The 24,352-nt window shown below is 50.2% G+C and overlaps 1 non-coding gene and 1 pseudogene across 1 annotated transcript in view; one reads left to right on the plus strand and one right to left on the minus strand.

The window, feature by feature from the left end:
* The window catches only part of LOC100347036 (uncharacterized), an 876,288-nt gene that overhangs the window by 48,125 nt on the left and 803,811 nt on the right, over positions 1 to 24,352 (minus strand). The window lies entirely within an intron of this gene.
* On the plus strand, positions 1,049 to 12,666 carry LOC149121320 (adenomatous polyposis coli protein 2 pseudogene; annotated as a pseudogene).

Raw genomic sequence — 24,352 nt, forward strand, 5'->3', positions numbered from 1 at the left:
CGCGGCTCACTAGGCTAATCCTCACCTTGCGGCGCCAGCACACCAGGTTCTAGTCCCGGTCGGGGCGCCGGATTCTGTCCTGGTTGCTCCTCTTCCAGGCCAGCTCTCTGCTGTGGCCAGGGAGTGCAGTGGAGGATGGCCCAAGTACTTGGGCCCTGCACCCCATGGGAGACCAGGAGAAGTACCTAGCTCCTGCCATCAGATCAGCGCGGTGCGCCGGCCGCAGCGCGCTGGCCGCGGCAGCCATTGGAGGGTGAACCAACGGCAAAGGAAGACCTTTCTCTCTCTCACTGTCCACTCTGCCTGTCAAAATAAAAAAAAAAAAAAGAATTGAATTAGAGAATTCAATCTACACCAGACCCAGAAGATTTTCCTAAAGGTAGGATAAGTAGACTGAGAAATAAAGGATAGGCACAAAGCAGTTAAGAAAAGGGAGAAGAGTATCCTAGCCAATCTGTAACAGTGCTGAAGCTCAAATGCAGTTTGCTTGTGGCCAAGATTAAGTAAGGGCTGTTTATCTTCCTACATGAAACAATAAAAAATAAACTGCATTATACACATTGTTCATAATAATGGGCCTCAAGAAACGAAGACAATACATGAAAGCCAGAAAAGAAATGAAGTAGGCCTCACACACTCCACAGCTCCTTCTAGAGAGAGATTCTAGACCACAGGGGAAGGAGCTGAGGCAGTGTCTCTCCAACTCCCTGAGCAGATGTGATGAAGCCGGGCATCTGGGAACACAAAGGTAGTCCCATATCACAGGGCAGAATAGGGGGGAGGAAAAGGCAGGAATGAGAAAGAACCAGGAACTGCAGAGGACCATCTTTGAATTCTAATCCAAGTCATTTACAGTGCACGCCCATCAGAAAACACCCAAATACTGTGGGTGGGACATTACAGGAAATTGTGCCTGGTGCCCATGTAGTGCTGCACTTAATCATCCATTCCTATCAGCCAGAATGAAAACTCCTTAGTCATGGGACAGTGAAAAGAACAATAATAAAAGTTTTTGCCTTAGGAGTAGGAGATTACTCATGGGCTAAGCATGGTTATGATCCACATAACAAATCATAAGACTGGAAAAGATGAACCTGTTTATAAGGAACTGAACTCCATCAAAAAATCAGTCTGGAAACAGGTAATTGGAAGCATGAAATTTTTTAATAACCTACAGTTGTAAATATATACATTTTAATAACCTACAGTTGCAAATATATAAATCACAGTGCCAGTGATTGTCACTATACTAGATGGAAATTAACATAAATTACACATCATAAAAAATGTTCATCTTGGAGACAGTGCTGATCTATGATAAAACTTCAAGTGATTAATATAAGCCCCCAAAATGGAGAGGGAAAATATCTGAAGGAAAATAGCAATTTTGTTTCTAAATTTAATGAATTATAATCTTACACTGGCAGGAAGGGTGTAACAGGACAAGGAGAAAATATTGTATTTTTATTATATATAATGTGCTATGGTGTTACTTCCAGGTAGAATACTATAAGTTGAAATCTATGTTAATATCAGTAAAGCAGCTACTAAGGTATCAAAACAAAAGATTTTAATTAATAATTCCTCCTAAAATAGAAATATAACTAAATCATAAAATAGTAATTGGGGTTGGCAGTGTGGCTCAGGGGCTCCTATCTAGTTAGGGGTGAAAGCCCTAACCTGCAGCACTGGCATCCCATTTGGTCATCAGTTCAAGTCCCAGCTGCTCTACTTCTGATCCAGCTCCCTGCTGATGGCCTGGGAAATCAGTAGAAGATGGCCCAAGTGCTTGGGCTCCTGCCCCTGTGTGGGAGACCCAGAAGAAGTTCCTGGCTCCTGGTCTCAGATCAGCTGAGTTCTGGCTGTTGTGAGCATTTGGGGAGTGAACCAGCAGGTGGAAGCCCTCTCTCTGTATCTACCTGACTCTGTAACTGTCTTTCACATAAATAAAAATAAATAAAATAGCAATCTAAAATAAAGCAGAATGGTGTAACAAAATATGGAATTAAAAGAAAGCAATATTATGACAGATAAGTTGAATTACATAAACAATCATTTTAAAAGGAAGTGGTCTAAAATATCAATAAAAAGTCAAATGATTAGACAGTACAGAGAAAATAAGATGAATTATATAGTCTCTATCAGATATATACATTAAATGTAAAAACACAAATTCACTTAAAATGGAAAATATTTGCCACACTAACATTTTACAAATCAAAACTGAGGAATAGGAGCTTTTGCAAGGTGTATTTAATGACCAAAACTACCATGAGGAATAAAAATGTCATTTCATATTTACAAGCAGTTCAATTAATCAAGACAATGCAATAATCCTAAAATTTTTACATCAAATAGAGTTTCAAAATGCATCTTGTAAAATAAGATACAGTATTTAAAAAGAAAAAAATTGCAAGTATCATCTGTTATCCCAGTACATTTTATTCAGCAAATAACAGAATGAGTTGGAAGAAAATCTCCAAGAACATACAGGTGACACCACCACTCTCAAGTATCCATAGAAGATTTACCAAAATAGATGTAGGCCATAAAACAAATATTAATTACAGGATAATATCAAAATGATAGTATACAAATTATATTCTATGACTACAAACAAAATCCAAAAGAACTGTCACACTGAAGAAAACACTGAAGTTCGTAGCAACTCAGTAGGACACATTTCTGTAAAACTGAGTCCAAGACTTAATGAAGACATTAGAAGGTATAAATGCTGAATGAAAATACAACATTAGAGCATCTGTGTAATGTATCCTTAGACACACTAAAGAAAAAAATAGCAGTAAATGTCTGTAAGGGATTTTCAGAAGTTCGTTATAAAAACACACCTTGGGGCTGGCGCTGTGGCATAGCGGGTAAAGCCGCAGCCTGCAGTGCCAGCATCCCATATGGGTGTCGGTTTGAGTCCCTGCTGCTCCACTTCCCATCCAGCTCTCTGCTGTGCCCAGGTGCTTGGGTCCCTGCACCAATGTGGGAGACTCCGAAGAAGCTCCTGGCTTCTCGATTCTGATCGGCACAGCTCTGGCTGTTGCAGCCAATTGGGGAGTGAACCAGCGAATAGAAGACCTCTCTCTCTCTCTCTCTCTCTCTCTCTCTCTCTCTCTCTCTCTCCCTCTCTCTCTGCCTCTCCTTCTCTCTCTGTGTAACCCTTTCACATAAGTAAATAAATCTTAAAAAAAAAACACATTGAAGAGAGAACTGAATTTTCTCTGAAATTTTTGAAGCCCCCTCATATAAGAATTGTCTCAAATCAATTACCTTGATTTCCACCTAAGGAAACTAGAAAAAGAGCAAATTAAACCCCAAACAACAGGTAGAACACGAAGATGAACATCTGCTGTGGTCTGATCAGAGCACTAAAAGCTTACGGTGGTCAAGAGGGAACGGGGTTATCACCAGGTGAGGCTGTGAGGTGGCCAGGTGCGTTCAGCAACCTCACAAACAGATCCAGTGTCCGTCTTTTCATTTATCCCCTTGAAGATTCTGGGAATGTCCAGACACCAGAAACCAGACCCCTGATGCACCCCGGCCCATCATCTGAGAACCCACTTCCGCATCTGCCGTGAGCCCATTTCTGTGGTTTATAAACTGCCAGGGCTATGATAGCTCCACAGACAGTCCAAATAAACTGCAGTCTCAATGATAAATTCAAGGATGTGGTCCTGCAAGTAGCGCCCCCAGCACAGAGAACAAGATCAGCCCCGCGGGGACTGCAGCCTGGCCCTGGGTGGCTCCCGCGCCTGTGGGTGAAGGCGCCCCCTAGTGGTCGTGTCTCACGGGCTTGTGCACTGCAGAGTATAAAACAGAGAAGACGTCAGGGGGGCCCTTGAGCCTCTGTCACTTGTCCTATGGCTGGAGAATGAACCGCTTGAGATGCCCACACAGCTACTCCTTACGACCTGTACAGTGCTGGCTTTGAGGCCTCTGCCCCAGGGTCATCCCCTGGAGGCTGAGAATTCATCTCAGACACAGGCAAGGATGCCCCACAGCACTGCACCATGCAGCACACAGTCTGTCAGCCAGCATGGCATCGCCATGAAGAATCTGCACCAGTGCCGCTCAGTCACGCAACCCATGCAAACATGCCTGTCTGTCCCACATCCACACATGAGCCAGTGCATAGCCAATTTCATTGTGAGATGTGAAAAAAGTCAATAGAATTTGAAAAAAGTAGGAAAAAAAATCAATGTAACAAAACCCTGTGTGGAAACTAATAAAGATAATTAACATCTATCCTATCTAGTTAGGTTGATCAGAATAAAACAAAAAGACATATTATTAACAGAGAAAATTACCAATAAATAAATAAATACTTAAAAGAAAACAAATTTGAGAGGATACAAAGGTGGTACATAGAGAAGATAATTCAGTAACAGTGACAACACAGAAGCAAGCTGAAGCAATGGACCAGAACACATGCTGATGGCCAGCGCCATGGCTCAACAGGCTAATCCTCCACCTGTGGCACTGGCACCCCAGGTTCTAGTCCCAGTAGGGGCACCATATTCTGCCCCGGTTGCTCCTCTTCCAGTCCAGCTCTCTGCTGTGGCCCGGGGAAGGCAGTGGAGGATGGCCCAAGTGCTTGGGCCTTGCACTAGCATGGGAATCCAGGAGGAAGCACCTGGCTCCTGGCTTTGGATCAGCACAGCGCGCCAGTGGTAGCAGCCATTTTGGGGGGTGAACCAATGGAAGAAAGACCTTTCACTCTGTCTCTCTCTCTCTCACTGTCTAACTCTGCCTGTCCAAAAAAACAAACAAACAAATACTGAAAATCTAGAGTTAAAACACTATAAGTGCAAAATATACTTGAACATATGTTTATACAGTATAAATGTGTTTAAGAATATCACCCCATAACATTCTAAACTTAGACATGTTCTTACAAAACTACTGAACATATAAAGCAAAGGAAAATACTATGGTTATCTAGAAATCTAGGCACTGATGAGGAAAATGAATGGTAATGAAGGGTTTCAAATTATCTGAAACTACAGAGAAAAATGTGAAACCATAAAACTCCTCTTACACAGATGTGCCTAATGAGAATCTTCTTAAAACTTCCACTTGACAAAGGCATTTACAAATTTTATTAATTTTTTCTGTAAGCTAAAAGCCATGTCTTTAACATGGTATCAAGGACACAAAGTTCCTAAGGATTAGGATTAATTTTTTTATTTATTGAAAGAGAGAGAGAGAGAAGACAGAGAAGACAGAAAGATGTATCTCCCATCTGCTAGTTGACCACCCAAATGGCCACAATGGCCAGCACTGCTCCAGGTCAAAACCAGGAATGTGCAACTCAAACCCAGGATTCCCACATGGCTGGCAGAAGCCCAACCACATGGACCATCTGCTACCATCCGAGACACATTGCTAGGGAGTTGTAATGGAAGCAGAGAATCTAGGATTCAATCGGGCACTTAGATATGCAATGCCTGCATTGCTGCAGTGGCTTAAGCCAGTAGAACACAACACCAGCTCCAGATTGTTTTAATTTTACATCTGGATCATTCAATGATCTTCTACCTATGAAATTTTACAATAGAAAAATATTTACCTTTCAGATTATCCAGATCCAAACACTCGTAGCATATTATTAGAGAAATTGGTGTCATATTTCTTAAAATGTCAGTGCCCTGAAAGCCACCCTAGTAATAATGGTATTTAGGTACAAGGCCATATTCTGGTACTTTACGTGTAGTTTTTATTAAACTACTTTCAATTTAAAAGATCCAGGTACTTCTTCCTGGTCTCCCACGCGGGTGCAGGGGCCCAAGCACTTGGGCCATCCTCCACTGCCCTCCAGGGCCACAACAGAGAGCTGGACTTGAAGAGAAACAAACGGGACTAGAACCCAGCACCCATATGGGATGCTGACGCCATAGGTGGAGGATTAACCAAGTGAGCCACATGCCAAACCCAAAATCTGTTTTTTTTTTAAATTATATTTAAAGTGTGCAAGCTTCATGTATTTCATATATACAGATTTTGGAACATATTTTAAATCAATTAATACAGTAAGGCTGTCAGTTATTCATGAGGCCATTTCCATGGCTTAAATCTCCAAGCACAAGTCACCTCTCTCCCATTCACAACCTTTTCAGTAACTGTTCTCCATAGTTTTCATTTTAAATTAAATGGCAAAAGCAGTAGGATGCATGAATACTCCTTAAAAATATAAACTATCAATTAGGAAAAGTGGCTTATAAGGCAAAAGCTCTAAACATGATAGGATAATGAATCTGTATTCTGAGAAAACTGTTAATCATAGGATAATGGGAAGTTTTACTAACAGGATGCTTCAAATGTAAATAACCACAAAATATTGTTTGTAAAGGTTAGATTTGTCTCTGGAGTTCATTTTAAGGATTATAATAATGATTATAATGGACAATATAAAAACTGGTTTTTAAGACTTTAAAATAATAATTTCTGAATACAATATATTTTTCTATTCACTAAAACAGAAACATAGAAAAATTATGGAGGTACATACAGAAAATGGTACAAAGTGATTCCAGTTAAGAATACGCAACATCAAGCACAGGCATTGTGGCACTGCTGGTTAAGCTACCACCTGTGATGCTGGCATCCTCTATTGGAGCTGGTTTGGGTGCCTAAAGCCTCACTCCTAATCCAGCTCCCTGCTAATGTTAATTCTAATGCTTCCAGCAGCAGAGGATGGCCTAAGTACTTGGGCTCCTGCCACCCCTATGGGAGAATCAGATTGGGTTCCAGGTTCCTGGATTCAGCCTGGGCCAACCAAAGCCATTGTGGTCATTTGGGGCAATAACTCGGAAATTGGAAGATCTGTCAATCTCTCTCTCACTCTGCTTTTCAAATAAAATATATTGGTAACAAACAAAGGAAAAGCAACATCAAAAATTGTGAAAATCATTTGTGACCTTTCAAAAATATTTATTTGTAAGTCAGAGTTACAGAGAGAGGGGAGAGAGAGAGAGAGACAGACAGACAGACAAAGATCTTCTATGCACTAGTTCACTCCCCAAATGGCTGCAACAGCTGAGTGTGGACCAGGCTGAAGCCAGAACCAGGAGTTTCTTTCAGGTCTCCCACATGGAGGTAGGGGCCCAAGGACCCAGACCATTCTCCCCTACTTTCCCAGGTACATCACCAGGGAGCTGGATGGGACTTAAACAGGCACCCATGTGGGATGTGGGCACTGCAGATGGTGGCAGAGCCCACTGTATCAAGCACTTCCCCCTATTTATTTTAGAGATGGAGCTGCAGAGAGAGAGAGAGAGAGAGAGAGAGAGAGAGATCTTACATTCTCTGGTTCACCCCCAAATGGCTGCAGTATCTGGGACGAGACTGGGCCAGCCAGAAACCAGGAGCTAAGGGTTTCATCCTGGTCTCCCATATAAGTGAAGGGTCTCAAACACTTGTGTCATCCTCTGATGCTTTCCTGGGTGCATTAGCATCAGCTGGATTGGATTTGTGGAATGAACCAGTGGATGGAATACTGTCTGTCTCTCTGTTTTTCCCTCTCTCTGTAACTTGGCCTCTCATATAAATAAACTAATCCCAATTCATGTTAATTATTTAAACCAACTGAAAGACCTGGATTCCTCCCAAACTCAGCATGATCTTAATTATAAAATTAGAAAAAGATACAAAGAAAATGAACTGTAGACCAATATCTCTGATGAGCATAGATGCAGAAATCCTCAACAAATTACTATCCAATAGAATCCATCACATCAGAAAGATCACTCACCCAGACCAAGTGTGATTTATTCATCATATGCAGGGATTGTTTAATATGCACAAATCAATAAATGTGATACATCATAATAGCGAATTGAAGAATGAAGACCATATGTATGATTATCTCAATAGATGCAGAGAAAGCATTTGATGAAACACAAAATCCTTTCATGATAAAATTTTAAGCAAACTGTGTATAGAGGGAGCATTTCTCAACACAACCAAGATAATATATGACAAACCAACAGTCACCATGATACTTTTGGGTAAAAAGTTGGAAGCATTTTCACTGAGATTCAGAACCAGACAAGGATGCCCTCTTCATCACTGCTATTCAATACAATTCTGGAAGTTTCAGCAAGAGCCATTCGACAAAAAGAAAGAAAAGGTGTAAAATTGGGAAAGGAGGACATCAAATGATCCTTGTTTGCAGATTATATGATCTGATACATAGGGGAACCAAAAGAATCCACTAGGAGATTATTGGAATTCATAAGAGAAATTTGCAAAGTTACAGAATATGAAATCAACACACAAATTTCAAAAGCTTTTATACACAAACAATGTCATATCTGAGAAAGAATTTGTAAGATCAGTCTCATTTACCATAGCTACTCGCAGCCCCCCACCACCCAGGTCAAAGCTCGGGGAGCTGGCCGGAGCCCAGAGCAGGCCCGGGGCACAGGCAGGAGCCGGGCCGGCTCCCAAGTGCCCATTCGGCCTGGGGGAGGGGGGGAGGGGGGTGGCAGTCCCTGTGCCTCAGGACGCCCACCGCGGAGGCCGAGACTGCTTCTATGACTCTGACTAGGCGCCCTCCTCTGCCGGGCCGCCCTGCGGCGACCGTCAGCCATCCCGCGGGCCCTGAGCGGGGCGGGAAGGAGGCCCGGGCCCCAGCCAAGGCGGCCGCTCCGGCCCAGCCGCCCCCACCCCAGGCCCAGCCCCGGCTGATCGCCAATGAGACCCCACTTCGCTCGGAGGGACACCTCCGAGTCCGACTCGCTCAGCGAGCCCGAGCCCTGTGAGCGGCCGGCCAGCCACCTGGGAGGCCCGGAGCCCACGGTCCCCCAGGCCCCCCGCCAGGGAGCCTGGCGTGACAGCTCCCCCAGCCCGCGCTCCGAGGAGGAGCTCCTGCACCGCTACATCGGCTCAGCCATGCCCAGGCGCAGGCCCCCGGCCTCAGGCGCCGCAAAGCCCGGGCTGCCGGGCAGGACGAGCGGCCGGCAGAGGCGCCCCGGGACTGCGGCGAGGAGGCGGCCGGCTCAGACCGGCCTCCGACCTGGACAGCGTAGAGCGGCGCGCCATCCAGGAGGGCGTCAACCAGGAGGGCGCCAACTCCATCGTCACGTGGCTGTACCCCCGCGAGGCCTCCTCCGAGTCCCACTCGCTCCTGTCCCTGGGGTCTGCTCTGTCCACGGGCCTCTCCCCACAGCTATCCAAGCGCAGGAGCGGGCGTCAGCTCGGGGCCGGGGCCGGGGCGGGGAGGGCAGTGCCCGGCGGCTGGAGAAACGGAGCCTGGCCTCAGCCAAGAGCGCGCGAGCCCCCGCGTCCCTGACGGCCTGGAGATGCCGCGCACTCAGTAGGTAGCGGCGGGGGTGCCGGCCGTTCTCCAGGGGCGGACAGTGATCTACGTGCCCAGCCCGGCCACCCGGCCCCAGCCCAAAGCTGTCCCTGGCCCCGGGCCACACTGAGGAAGGCGGCGGAGCCCCCCAGCCCGGCACAGACAGCAGCCGCAGGCAAGGCGCCAGCGCCCAGGCAGCAGCGCTCTCGGAGCCTGCACCCCCCGGGCAAGATCTCGGAGCTGGCGGCGCTGAGCCACGCCCCCCCCCCCCCAGGAGCGCCACCCACCCTGCTCCTCTGGCCAAGACCCCTTCTCAAGCTCCTCCCAGACCTCGCCCGCCTCTCAGCCTCTGCCCAGGAAGTCGCCCCCCGCCACCCCAGCTTCAGGGTCTCTGCCCGGCCCGGCAGCCCCCCGCGTGCCCAAGACGCCGGCGCGGGCCCTGCTGGCCAAGCACCACAAGACCCAGAAGTCGCCCGTGCGGATCCTATTCATAAAGAGGCCGGCCAGGCGCGGGCCGCCGCTGGCCAGCCCCGCCCCAGAGCCGAGCCCCAGAGGCCGCGAGGGGGCGGCGGGGGCGCGTGGGGGCCGAATGGGCCTGGTGCGTGTGGCCTCCGCCCGCTCCAGCGGCAGCAAGTCCTCCGACCGCTCGGGCTACCGGAGCCAACTGACCTTCATCAAGGAGTGGCCCGGCTTGCTGCGTCGCTGGCGCACGGAGCTGCTGTCCGACTCTGCCTCCACCTCCCAGGGCGCGTCGCCCCGCCGCGGCCGGCCCGCGCTCCCCGCCGTCTTCCTCTGCTCTTCGCGCTGCGACGAGCTGAGGGCGGCCCCGGGCAGCAGGAGACCCAACCAGGGTCCGGTGCTGGCCCCGGCCCGCGCGCGCCCCAGCGCCCCAGCTGCGAGAGCCCTTCGCGCCTGCCCGTGAGCGCCCCCGTGCGGCCGGAGGCGGTCAAGCGCTACTCCTCCCTGCCCCACGTCAGCGTGGCCCGCAGGCCCGACGGCGGGGCCCCGGGGAGCCCCACCCCCGGGGAGCCCCACCCCCCAGGTCACACCACCCGGAGCCACGGGAGCGACGGCGAGGCGCGGCCACTGCCCAGGGTGGTCGCGCCAGGCACGACGTGGCGGCGTATCCGGGACGAGGACGTCGCGCACATCCTGCGCAGCACCCTGCCCGCCTCTGCCCTACTGCTCCAGGGCGCCTCGCCCGAGGAGGGCCCCGCCGGCCCCCCGCTGCAGAAGACCAGCGACGCCTTGGTGCAGACAGAAGAGGTGGCCCAGCCCAAGACCACCGCCAGCGTGTCCCTGAGCCTGGAGAGCAGGGAGCAGCCCCCCGCCCCAACCTGCATCCAGGCCACCCTCCTGGGCAGCGGCATGGATGGGCCAGTCCCGGCCAAGGGCCCTGCCTCCACGCGCTTCGCCTTTCGCCCACGAGGGCTTGGGTATCGCCATGGGGGCTTCCCTGCCAGCCGGCACGGCTCCCCTAGCCACGCAGCGCGTGTCCCGCCCTTCAACTACGTAGCCAGCCCCATGGCAGCGGCCAGGGCCACCAGGGACTCCGCCTGGGAGAAGGCCCTGGCCCCTGCCCCCGCCGGCCTCCTGGAGTAGACCCCTGCCAGCCTGGCGGATGCTGTGCAGATGCGCCTAGCAGGCCAGCTCACCGCGGCCTCACTTCGCCAAGGCCTCCTCTCAGAAGGGAATGGGGTGCAAGTGCCCGCCCTAGAGGCGACCCCGGGGAAGCCACTACTGGAACCCCAAGGCTCACACAGCCGAGGGGAGGGAGCAGGCTCAGGAGGCGGGCTGGGGCTGTCACCACTGAGCAGAACAGGAGCCTGTAATTACTGCTCCTGCTAATTCCTTAATGAGGGCTCCGCCAGTTGGTTTCCATGCCCAGCCTCAGCTGGGGGAGCAGGGGTGTGGGCTGGAGCCCAGACAGCGCCCCGGGGGCCCGAGGGAAAGGTGGCAGGGAGGGCAGGGGGCCGTCAGGCTACCCTGGACCCCCACCCACCCTGTGGGGGAGGCTGGAGGCCAGCAAGCCTGTGAGAGGGACGGGGTTCCTCGGGGGATGCTGTGGTCGGGCTAACCCTGCTGCCCTGGGATGCCACTGCCCAGCCAAGGCACAGTGGGCAAGGCAGGTGTGTGGGGGGGCTGGCTCTGTGCCTCCCTCCCAGCTTCCTCTGCATGGACCACGTGGACAGCACAAGGACCACGGGACCCCAGGGCCATCACAGCCCGGGGACCGGAGCCTCATCACACCCCAGGAGCCTGAACACAGCAGGAGAGGGGGCCCCGCGGCCCTGCCCACCTCCATGGAGGAGCGGAGGAGAATGCTGCAGAGAGAGCCAGCGACCTCTTTCCTGCAGAATCCAGCTGGGGGAAGGGAACCTGCAGGTGGCCGCCCAGCAGGGCTACCCCCACACCTCATCCCCCAGGAGGGGGCTCCACCTGCTGTATCCTGTGCTCCACACCCTTGGGCCTTGGCCAGACAGCCGCAGGCAGCCGCCCGAGCGGGCACCCCTTCAGGCCCCACCCGTGCCCCACAGGACACAGCCCAGGAGGAGTAGGGGTGGCCCCCAAGCTCCGGGGCGCACCCCAGGTGCCACGCACTTCCTTCTAGGCCACGGCTGCCAAGCAGGAGTCCTGGGGAGCGTGGGGCAGCCGGCCAGGAGATGACCAGCAGTGGGGGTGAGGCAGCGCCCAAGGCCTCCGCACACAGGGACTGCCGGGTGTCCTCAGTCCTGGGGCTCAGGGCTGCTCCCGGAGCAGTGAGGGGGAGACGCAGGCACAGCTCACCCCGCCCAGCGTGGGGAGATCACAGAGTGACCTTTGGGCAATGGAGCTGAGGCGGGGCTGCAGGCCCTGTCCTGGGGACCGGGTCTTGCCCGGCTCCTGACCCTGGACACCAGTACCCCCCCAGCCATTCCCAGGGCCACTCAGAATGGGCGGCCACTTGGCGGCCTTCCCTCCACCCACTCGCCTGTTCCTCATGCCCTGCAGCATCCATCCCACGTGTACTTAGCGTGCCCCCCCCAGCAGCACCCCATGTAAAGCCGCTGGCTCGCGGAAGGACCACGCCCCCCGCACCCATGTTGCACAACTTTAATAAACGGAGCTGTCCAGTCGCCTCTGCTGCATGAGCGGGGCGGGGCGGGCTTCCCACGCTGGCCATGAGCAGGGAGGCCAGGGGTCCCCGCTGGTCCAGGAAGACTGTCCCACTGGGGCGTCTCTGCACGGCTCCGTCCTTGGCCCGACAGTGCCCGGTGGGCTGGGGGGGGTCTCTGCCCCGGCTGAGCGGCTGTGGCTGGGGTCTCTGAGGCTCAGGCAGCAGAAGAGAAACTCCTGTGGCCCTGGGGCTCAGCCCTGCCCCTCGGGACACAGAGAGCCAGGGGCCGGCTTGGCCTCTGTCCCAGGGAGGGCGTTCAGGGCCTGGCCCGTGGCTGCTCTGCTGTCCGCTGCATCAGCCTCTCTCGCAGTGACGAAGGGGCTGCTCCTGCCCAGGAGTGGCAGCATGAAGCCCGTGGGGCCCTGCCGGGACAGCTGGCTCCCCCTCTCAGCCAGGGAGTGGTGCACCGGTCCAGCGCCAGGCAAGGGAGCACAGAGTGGCCCCGTGAGATGGGCAGAGTCCGCTGGGGGAGGGTGGTCCCGGGCGCCCACACAGGGTCCGCTTGGGGGAGTGGTCTTGGGTGCCCACACAGGGTCCAATGAGGGGAGGTGGTCTCGGGTGCCCATACAGGGTCCAGCCTGGGCCCAGGGGGGGAAGGGCCCAGGTCAGCTGGAGGAGGTGCCAGGCAGCACCGTGCACATCACGTGGCAAATGTCCAGCTCCAGCTCAGCACCGGCTCACCACAGGACCTGGCATTGCTGCCTCAGCCCCTTGCCTGCCCGCTGCAACTGTGCTTTGGCGGCCATCTAGGCCCAGCACTGCTGGTACAGCCGCTCCTGCTGAGCCTCGGGGTCCTCACTCTTCCTGGGGTCTCCTGGGAGGTCTGGGACAGCATGAGGAAGTGTCAGTCATGAGGGAACCCCCGAGACCAGAGCCGCCCAGCAGGAGGGAGCCCAGCCTGGGGACGCGGGTGCCTGTAGACCCCTGCACAGCACAAGCCCACCCTGGTGGCCTGGGCGCCCCACAGTCACTCTTGGGGGCCCATACATGACCTGGCGCCTCACACGCCAGCCGAAGCACACCAATCTCAATAGTGGGGTCCCTGCCACCCACACGGAGCTCTGGGTTCCCACATTCCTGCTGTGCCCATCTCTCACATTGTTCTAGAAATGCTCTCCTCAGTAATGATGGAAACAGCAGGGCCCACATCGGGGCCGCTGGCTGCTGCCAGCAGGGAACTGGATCAGATGCCGAGCAACCCAGATCACAGGCGGCGGCTTCGCCCTCCATGCCACTGACCCAGCACCTCTCAGGGCCCTGTCCCTGAGGAGAGCCAGGGCCAAGGGTGGCCCCAAGAGATGGACAGGGCCCATTGTTGGGGGAGCAGGTCCTGGGAACCCACACAGCCCAGCTGGTGCCCAGGCCAGGGAAGAAGGGGCCCAGGTCAGCCCGAGATGGCAGAATGCAATTTGGTTTTTTTGCCAAATGGGCTGTGGCACTTCCTAAGCAGATGCACCCCGAGCGAGACTGCATGGGGGGTTGTGGGGGAGCGTGGCCATGACCCTCAGAGGCAGCGATGGGATGGCAGTGTGCTGACACACGTGGTCCATGACCCGCCAACACACACATGGTTCACGATCCCCCCATGCGGTCCACGACCCCCCATACACACCTGGTCCAGGATCTCACACACACGGTCCACAACCCCACACATGTGGTCCATGATCCACACACACATGTGGTCCATGACCTCCCATGTGGTCCAGGGCTGGAGCAGCAGCAGGAAGACAGGCAGCCTGGCCCCACCTGGTCAGCAAACACGTTTTACTGAAAGGAGGGAGCGGGTCCGCTCCTGTGGCCCTACAGCTGCCAGCACCTCCCTGGCCATGGCCAGGAACCTGGCCTCGAACCTTGGCCGGACACCTGCTCGCTACAGGTGACTCGCGACAGACAAAAGGCAGCCAGTGACTGAAACGCAGCTCAGCCCGGGTTCCGCCAGGTGCCCTGTCCCACAGAACCTCCGGCAGACGGCAGCAGCCCATGGCGATGCTGAGCAACCCCGCGTCACACAGAGCACAGCACAGAATGTGGTAGTACAGCTGGGCTTGTTTAATTCATCTGACGGGAGGGGGGAGAGAGAGAGAGAGATGGAGGGAACAGGGAAGGAGGGGGGGGAAGAGGGAGAGAGTGAGAGAGAGATCCTCTATCTGAGGTTAACTCCCCAAATGGCCAAAACAGCCAGGGCTGGGCCAGGCCAGAGCCAGGTGCTCCCTCCAGGTCCCACATGGGCACAGGGCCCCAGTATAACTTAATTCTAAAAAGTAGGCTCCCGGGGCCAGCGCTGTGGTGTAGCAGTAAAGCTGCTGCCTGGGACTCTGGCATCCCATAGGGGTGCCAGTTCAAGTCCCGGCTGCTCCACTTCTGATCCAGCTCTTTGCTATGTGCTGGGAGAGTAGTGGAGGATGCCCCAAGTGCTTGGGCCCCTGTACCCACGTGGGAGACCCGGATGGAGCTCCTGGCTCCTGGTCAGCCCAGCTCCAGCCACTACAGCCATTTGGGGAGTGAACCAGTGGACGGATCTCCCTCTGTCTCTAATGCCTTTTTCAAAAAAGAAAGAAAGAGAAAGAACAGTAGGTTCCCATAGAATCCTCAGGCCTCGGTCCACGGGGCACGTCCAGGGAGGGCGGGGGCGGCGCTCTGGCTCTGTCTGGGCCCAGGGCTCAGTACAGCTGAGCACCTCACGGAGACCACAGAGTCCACGCCGATCCTGCATGCGGAACCCTGTCCTCGCGCACCCCACTTCTCAGCTCCACCCCAGGCCAGGTCGGAGACTGCTGCGACCACCATGGCCCCTGTCCCACGGCATGCTCCCCCTCCATTAATGGCACCAATGCCTTCCTCGGCCCCAGGCCCATGCAGCATGGGACCCAAGGTCCTGCCCAGATGCCGCTCCTGGGGCCTCAAGTCCACCCCCTGCCCTGCCCCAGCCCGAGCCCCCTACCTTCCTGGGCCAGCGCAGTGAAGACAGGGTCTTGGGCCAGTGCCCCACGCACGTCCTCTAGGTTCTGCTCCACCGTGGGCAGCACCACGCACTTCTTGGCCTTGGAACCGATGCCGGCAAGTGGCAGACGAGGCCATCACAAAGCGCGTCCTGGTCTCGGCCACTGCCTGGCGAGGCCGTGCGCACCTGGAGAGCCTGCCCTGCCCCGACCGCAAGGGGTCGCAGGGAGCCAGGCTGGGACCCCGCCCTGGCCTCCTGGTCCTGGAGAACCACAACAGCCAGCCCACGACTCACCAGGCGGCAAAGTATTATTATGATAAATGAAATTATATAGGAAAACATAATAGGTCAAGTACAAGCAAGAGATAATAAAAAATACAAGAGTTGTCAAAGTTCCCAAAAAAGCCATCCAAATAGGTGAAAAATGCAAAAAGACAATCACGTGATTGTTTAGATTACATGTTGAAAATATTTAATAAAACTCAGCATCTAATAAAAAAACCTTATATCAGTGAAAACAAACAGAAAGTAACTTCTTCAGTCTGATCCAGATTAAAAGAAACCTACAAAAACCAACACAACTAATACAGAATCATTGAAAGCTTTTCCCAGGACGTAAGCCTACACCCAGATGCCACCACTCTTTCTTTTCAACTTTCTATTGTAAGGGTAATCAGGGAAATAAAATGGCAAAAAATGTGTGAAGTTTAATTTATAAGGAATGAAATTGTATATATATATATATATACACACATACACACAAAGAATTATATAGGATGACACTTAAGCACCTAGATAATTCATAAAATCTAATAATAAATACAACTGATACATAAATTTAACAATATTATTGGAAAGATTAATGCATAAAATCCACTAATTACTAAGTACCAGCAAGAAACATACAGAAAATAATATTAAAGGTCAAGAGGCAGACTAGAAAACAAATATCTAGGAGAGATGAAAAAAGGATTGACTTTGTAATATCTGTAAATATTCTCAGTATTAAAAAGCCCGCAGAGAAATGAGTCAGCAATATGATGAAAATGAAAAAGACCAAAGCCAATAAATAGCCAATACTCTCTAACTCACCTAAGCAGGTTACTGCAGCCTCCAGGTGGGATTCTCCCAGGAAGACCCATGGGGAGGCAGGAGGGTCCCAGCAGGTGTCAGGATCCTGCTGGTGAAAGGGTGCAGCCCTGGAGGAGGCCCTTGGCCCCTGAACCCAGACCTCACCTCTCTACCTATCTGGAGTGGCCTGGAGTTCCCGTCCCTGCTGTAAACGATGCTGATTTGTTGCATCTTCTGAGTCCTGTGTGCTGACAGCTATGTGAGCTGTCCAATCAGGCACAGTGACGTCACTGCCACATAATCACACTGGATTGTGACACCACAGAGTTCCAAATTCCTGGAGGAGAGAGGTCCAAGGAGGGTCTCTGCCGCTGGGAGACTCGAGGCCCTGTGTGGCATCCGCTGTTCTCTGACCTTGTCCACCACAACACAGCCCATCTTGGATGCCCGGGAATGGTGAGTGTGTGTGGCCAGGTGTCCAGAGTGGGGGAAGGGGAAGCTGGTGGTACCTGATGGCAGGACGCGGGCTCCCAGAGGGCATCTCTGGAACGTTGGGCCCCATCTCACTGTCAGCACAGCACTTCCCTGGGTTCCCTGTGGTCTACAGGGTGGGGCCTGGACTGGCACCCAGGACCCAGGCACCCTGCCCCTTCCCTGTTAGCAGAGAAGTCTGGGCCCCAGAGCCATCTGTGGGGAGCTGAGTGGCAGCAGCCCCGCATCTCCCGATTGTGCAGTGTGGACAGAGTGGTCACTAGGGAGCAGCAGTGCTGTGTGTGTGGGCTTTATGCACTGCAAGTGAGGAGCTGTCGTCTATGGGGTCCTCAGTTCTCCTTTCTTCCCATGCAGGAAACAGGGTCTCAGTTCCAGGACCTGGCCTTTCTGCGTAGCTTTCTAGGAAATGCCCCAGTAGTTTTAGTATGTGGAATTATTAACTAGAAACAGTGTAGACTGCCTAACAATTTCTAAAATTTACAAGGAGGTTGAAGTTGTTTACATTTATTAAACAGTTTTTATGTGAGACTGTCAAGAAAACTTGAGAAAACTTCTACTTTATTACACATAAACCATTTGTTTAGAGATCATATAAATAGATGTTTTTGCACTGTTATTTGGTAAATGATGAAAGATTTCCCATGAGACTTTTTGTAAAGGAATTAGGACACATATTAGTTTCTCATTTAATGTCTTCATTTTAAAATATTGTTTATAGCCATTCACTATATTCCCACTAAACTAGGGTCTTTTTGCATTTTATTTGTTAAACTTTTCTTTGGTGAGTATTAAGACTTTTTTTTACTGTAAAGTGTATTTAAAATGTTATCTCAAAAACTAAAGAAAAAATACAAGGAAGAAGAGTGGGAGAGCGAGAAGAAGGATATATCATTATGCTTTTAGAGTTGTGTATACAAACGATATTGCATCTGTTTAAAAAACTACCGATTCGGCTGGTGCCACAGCTCACTAGGCTAATCCTCCGCCTACGGCACCAGCACCCCGTTTCTAGTCCCAGTTGGGGCACCGGATTCTATCCCGGTTGCTCCTCTTCCAGTCCAGCTCTCAGCTGTGGCCCGGGAGTGCAGTGGAGGATGGCCCAAGTGCTTGGGCCTGCACTTGCATAGGAGACCAGGAGAAGCACCTGGCTCCTGGCTTTGGATCGGCACAGGGTGCCAGATGTAGGGGCCATTTCGGGGGTAAACCAATGGAAGGAAGATCTTTCTCTCTGTCTCTCTCTCTCACTGTCTAACTCTGCCTGTCCCCCCCCCAAAAAAAAACCTACCGATTTGACAAATATTTAAATATGCAATTTGACAAATATTTAAAACAAAATGAGGCCGGCGCTGCGGCTCAATAGGCTAATCCTCCACCTAGCGGCGCGGGCACACTGGGTTCTAGTCCCGGTCGGGGTGCTGGATTCTTTCCCGGTTGCCCCTCTTCCAGGCCAGCTCTCTGCTGTGGCCCGGGAGTGCAGTGGAGGATGCCCTAAGTGCTTGGGCCCTGCACCCCATGGGAAACCAGGAGAAGCACCTGGCTCCTGCCTTTGGATTAGTGCGGTGCACCAGCCACAGCACGCCAGCTGTGGCAGCCATTGGAGGATGAACCAATGGCAAAAGGAAGACCTTTCTCTGTCTCTCTCTCACTATCCACTCTGCCTGTCAAAAAAAAAAGTGAGACACTGTGGATACTTTCATTTTGATTATCATTCTTATCTAGGAGATCAGAAAGCAATCCTATCTTCTCATGTTAAAATATCCTAATATATTAGAGTGGATAGAGTTCTTGGCTCCTGGCTTCAGTATGGCCCAGTCCTGGCCATCGTGGCCATTTGGAGAGTGGACCATCAGATGGAAGATCAGCAAAGGTCCCAGAGGACATGAACAGACCATTTAGAATGTCAGTGCATGCCAAGGTTGGGTCTCTGCAAGCCACAGGCTCCCTGCTCCTCTGTCCTGCCCCAGTCACTATTAAACCATTTAGGGAGTAAGAAGCAAAATTACAGGGCAGAGACATGGGCACGGAGGATACTCACAGAGAAGGGAACCCCAAACTCTTAGCTCCTGCCTCTCTGCCATGCAGATATGGTGGTCACTGTGCTGCTGTGACAGCCGGTTAGGGACAGGGTGGCCATGGGGGCCTTGGTGGGAAGTGAGATGACCACTGTGCCCAGGCTCCTGCAGAGATACAGGGCCCCAATTCTGAGGGTGGCAAGTAGGTCAACACTGCTTCACCTCACACTCACTCCCACACAGGGGCAGGGAGGAGCACTTGGCCCCTGTGAAACTGCCTTGCCAGGTAGATCAGAGACCTGTACTCAGAACTACACATTACTTGGGGGAAGGTGGAGAAGCAGGGTGGCATGCACCTGTGCAGCCTGGAATGTGACCATGGAATTGAGGAGTGACTGTAACTGGTGGTTACTTGTTACATGGTGACACAGCTGCTCAGTCTCAAGTGCCTGTTAAATTGTGAGGTGTCACAGAGACAAAAACATTATGGAAAAATAAAGTACATATCTGTCTAGACTTGATACTGGTATAATATTTTCATTTTTTGATGTAGTCTAATTTATATTTTATTTATTATTTTTAAAGATTTATTTATTTATTTGAAAGTCAGAGTTACACAGAGAGAGAAGGAGAGGCAGAGGGAGAGAGAGGTCTTTCATCCACTGGTTCACTCCCCAACTGGCTGCAACGGCTGGAGCTGCACCAATCCAAAGCCAGTAGCCAGAAGCTTCCTCCAGGTCTTCCCACATGGGTCCAGGGACTCAAACACTTGGGCCATCTTCTACTGCTTTCCCAGGCCATAGCAGAGAGCTGGATCAGAAGCAGAACAGTCCAGACTAGAACCAGTGCGAATATGGGATGCTGACATTGAAGGTGGCAGCTTAACCCGCTACATCACAGGGCCAGCTCCTAGTCAAATTTATATTAATCTTTCTTTCTGTCCAGTACATCCATAAAGCTTCACTTAATTTTGTCTTATTTTCAATAGCTAAACATAATTTTTATCTTTTTCTTTGAGGCAGCCTTTGGAGAGATGACCCTCACATTAATCTAATCAGGACTCTAGTTTTAGTGATTTTGATATTTTGATACTCCTGGATTCTACATTGCTTTTCTCTCCTACTGAATCTTCATCCAAAAAGGCCCAACATGGCCTGGCACTGTGCCTCAGTGGGTTAGGCCATGGCCTGATGTGCTGGCATCCCTTATGGGTGCTGGTTCATGTCCCAGCTGCTCCACTTCTGATCCTGCTCCCTGCCAATGCATCTGTGAAAGGTGCTGAGGATGGCCCAAGTTCTTTGATCCCTGCACCCACGTGCGAGACTGGAAAGAAATTCCTGGATCTTGGCTCTGGCCGGTCTGGGCCTTGGGCATTTCAGCAATTCTGGGAGTGAACTAGCAGATGGAAGACATCTCTCTCCCCCACCCCCGTTCTTCCCTTTGTAACTCTGCTTTTCAAATAAGTCTTAAAAAATAAAGACCCAGCATTTGCTGAGGTCTGAATTTCTAGTCACTTCTTTATGCTCTCCATTCCCCTTTTTTTGAAATAGAATTTCTATAAGAGTTTGCCACGCATTTGCTGCCATTTTATGTGGGTGTGGTGGGAGCAGTAAATTTGATGTTGGTTTCACAGATATAAAGATGGAGGGGGATGAGGCAAGGAACTATACTCCTATCAGTTCATCAGAGAAACCTTCTTCAACCTATACCCCCACCCCACCCCAGGGGCTCATGTCTTTGCCATTTTCAAAATTAACTGCACCTCTCAAAAGGTCCCTATGCAATTATAGCATTCATCCAAGGGCTGTCTTTTCAGTCCCTGTGAATACCATCAAAGGATTTAGATTGTAAAATTAAATGTTAATTCCTCATAATTTTTTAAAAATATGTAAGTCTTCAGAGAGGCATATGTTTTCCAATGAATAGAAGGATTTGGTTTATTATTATTTACCCCAACCTGTCTAGATTAGAGGATAAAATTATTCTCTGACTCTTAGTTTGAAAGATGTATATTGAAATGACTTGTTCTTTGTCTTAGTGTCTTAATATACATGTTTATATATATATGCTTTTGCTATCATCACATATATACATACATTACAGACACGTATATCTGAGGATACTTCAAAAAATTGTGAGAAAATAGAGTTAAAAGAATTCTGGCACAGGCCTTGTGGCACAGCAAGCTGGACACTACTAGAGACACCTGTATCCAATACTGGAGTGCTGACTGAAGTCCTGGCTACTCTTTTTCTTTCTTTTTTTAAAGATTTATTTATTATTTGAAATGCAGAGCTACAGAGAGACAGAGTGGGAGGGGGAGAGAGAGAGAGGTCTTCCATCCAATGGTTCACTCCCCAGATGGCTGCAATGGATGAGCCTGGCCAGTCTGAAGCCAGGAGCCAGAAGCTTCCTCCAGGTCTTCCCACACAGGTGCAGTAGCCCAAGCACTTTGGCCATCTTCCACTGCTTTCCCGGGCTACAGCAGAGAACTGGATCAGAAGTAAAGCAGCCAGGTCTCAAACTGGCACCCATATGGGATTCCAGCAGTGCGGGCGGTGGCTTTACCTGCTATGCCACAGTGCTGGCCCCCTGGCTACTCTATTTCTGATTCTGCTCCTTGTTAATGAATCCTGGGAGACAGCAGATGATGTCAAATACTTGTGCATCTTTCACTCATTTGGGAGCCCAAGATCATCATCCTGGCTCCTAGCCTTGGCTAGGACCAGCCCTGGCTGTAGCAGACATTTAGGAAGTGAACCAGAGAATAAAAGATCTGTTTCCCCTTCTCTCTTCTCTTTCTCTATCTAACTTTTCAAGTAGCTGAAAATAAACTCCACTGTGAGAGACACTGTGGGAAGTAGCTGAAAATAAATGCCACTAAGAGACTGCTGAAACTCAGGGCTGGTGCTGTGGCATAGCAGGTAAAGCCGTTGCCTGCCATGCTGGCATCCCATATGGGTGCCAGTTCTAGTCCCAGCTGCTCCACTTCTGATCCAGGTCTCTGCTATGGCCTGGGAAAGCAGTAGAAGATGACCCAAGGCCTTGGGCCCCTACACCCATGTGGGAGACCCGGAAGAAACTCCTGGCTCCTGGCTTCAGATTGGTGCAGCTCCAGCTGTTGCAGCCATCTGGGGAGTGAACTATCAGATGGAAGACCTTTCTCTTTCTCTCGCTATCCCTCTCTCTTTCTCTGCCTCTCCTTCTCTGTCTGTGTACTCTGACTCTAAAGTAAATAAATAAATCTTTAAAAAGAGACTGCTGAAACTCTTAAGAGAGTTTGGTAAAGTTGCAAGATATGAAATCAACACACAAATATCAATACGCTTTGTATACACAGAAAAATGCCATGGCAGAGAAAGAACATGTAAGATCAGTATCATTCACAATAGCTACAAAATATTTCAATACCTTGAAATAAATTTAACCAAGGATGTCAAAGTTCTCTACAATGAAAATTACAATATATTAAAACAAGAAATCAAAGAAGACACAAAAAAATGGAAGAACCTTCCACGCTTGTAGATTGGAAGGATTAACATAATCAAAATGCCCATACTATCCATAGCAATTTACATATTCAAAGTTATCCTAAAAACAGATAAGCAAAAAAAAAAACTCAAAGTGGTCCAAATCAAAGTACCAATGACATTCTTCTCAGATCTACAGGAAACAATGTTAAAATTTGTGTGGAAGTACAAGAGACCCCAGATAGCTAGAGCAATTGTAAATGAGAAAAAAAAGCCAGAGGCATCACAATAACAAACTTCAAGTTATCTTGCAAGGCACTATGTTCAAAACAAGCCTGGTACAGGCACAAAAATAGACATATAACCAAGGGAACAGAATAGAAACCCCAGAAATCAATCCACACCTCCATAGCCAACTAATCTTTGACAAAGGAACTAAAATTGATCCTTGAAGAAAGGCCAGTCTCTCTCTTTCTTTTTTAAAAATGATTTATTTATTTGAAATTCAGCATTACATACAAGAGAAGGAGAGGGAGAGAGAGAGAGAGAGGTCTTTCATCTGCTGGTTTACTCCCCAATTGGCTGCAATGGCCAGAGCTGCTCTGATCTGAAGGTAGGAGCCAGGAGTTTCCTCTGGGACTCCCACAAGGGTGCAGGGGCCCGAAAGCTTGGGCCATCCTCCACTGCTCTCCCAGGCCATAGCAGAGAGCTGGATGAGAAGTGGAACAGCTGGGATATGAACTGGTGCACATATGGGATGCTGGCACTGCAGGTGTTAGCTTCACCTACTACAAAGGCATTGGCTTTTCCAGCTACGCCACAGTGCTAGCCCCCAGGCCAGTCTCTTCAACAAAGTGTTGCAAGATGATTGAATCTCCACATGAAGAAGTATGAAACAAGACCTCTATCTTATACGTTATAAAAAATCAACTCAAATGGATCAGGGATCTAAATCTATGATCTGATACCAGCAAATTACTAGGGAACATTGCAGAAATTTTGGCATAGGCAAAGACTTCTTAGAGAAGACCCAGAAGCACAGGCAATAAAAGCAAAAATAAACAAATAGGACTACATCAGGCTAAGAATCTTCTGTACTGCAAAGGAAACACAGCAAAGTGAAGAAGCAACCGATAGAACAGGAGAAAATATTGCAAACTATGCAACTGATAAGAGATTAATATCCATAACCTATAAGAGCTCAAGAAACTCATCAAAAGAAAATGAACAATCCAGTTAAGAAATGGGTAAAGGACTCGATCAGGCATTTTTCAAAGGATGAAATTCAAATGGCCAACAGACACCTGAACAATACCCAGGATAATAGCCATCAAGGAAATGAGAACAAAAACCACAATGAAGTTTTCCCTCATCACAATTAGAACAGCTACTATATTAAAATCAATAAACCATAAATGTGAGTGAGGACTTCAGGGAAAAGCTGGGAATGTAAACTGGTACCGCCATTGTGGAAGACAGTATGAAGATACCTCAGAAATCTGAAAACAAATCTACCATATGACCCAGCCATCACACTTCTGGGAATTTACCCAAAAAATGAAAGCAGCATATGAGAGAGTTTATCTGTACCCCTATGTTTAATACAGCTCAATTTGCAGTAGCTAAGCTACAGAATCAACCCAGATGCCCATCAACCAATGTTTAGATAAAGAAAATGTGGTACATATAAACTATGGAATGCTACTTAGCCATAAAAAACAATGAAATTTTGTTGTTTGCAATGAAATGGATGCAACTGGAATCCATTATACCTAGTGAAATAAACCAATGAGAAAAAAAATGTTTTCCATGATCTGTGGTAACTAACAGAGTACAAAAATGTAATGTATATGAGTGAAATGGACATTTTGTGGTTTGATTATTGTTTATAGCTCTTGTCTC

Source organism: Oryctolagus cuniculus, chromosome 17 (genome assembly GCF_051225735.1).
Source record: "Oryctolagus cuniculus isolate XC-2025 breed Fujian yellow rabbit chromosome 17, ASM5122573v1, whole genome shotgun sequence".
In the NCBI taxonomy this organism is placed as follows: domain Eukaryota; kingdom Metazoa; phylum Chordata; class Mammalia; order Lagomorpha; family Leporidae; genus Oryctolagus; species Oryctolagus cuniculus.